Here is a 331-nt window from a genome sequence, read left to right on the forward strand (position 1 = left end):
AGTTTTATTAGGATATATGACTCATATTAATATAGTCACAATTTAAAAATTTTTAAAGTTTCATGGACTTTAGAACTAATAATCTTACCCAGTTCTCCTTTTCCCATTATTCTTTAACAGTTATAGATAATAACTTCTGCTTTTCTTTAAAGAAGTCATGTAATCAACACAGTCTTTGGGTGGAGTTTTTCAAATGCAGAAGGTCTCAGAGACAAATATTTACCTCTCCAGGAAACCGGTACCAGAATGGTCAGTGGCTAGAAGCTGCTCTTCTTTGAAAGAAATTATCATCTAATCTGGTTCTCTCTGCACTGCCTCTTTAGATTGTGAA

This window comes from Eptesicus fuscus, chromosome 14 (genome assembly GCF_027574615.1).
Source record: "Eptesicus fuscus isolate TK198812 chromosome 14, DD_ASM_mEF_20220401, whole genome shotgun sequence".
Taxonomy (NCBI): Eukaryota; Metazoa; Chordata; class Mammalia; order Chiroptera; family Vespertilionidae; genus Eptesicus; species Eptesicus fuscus.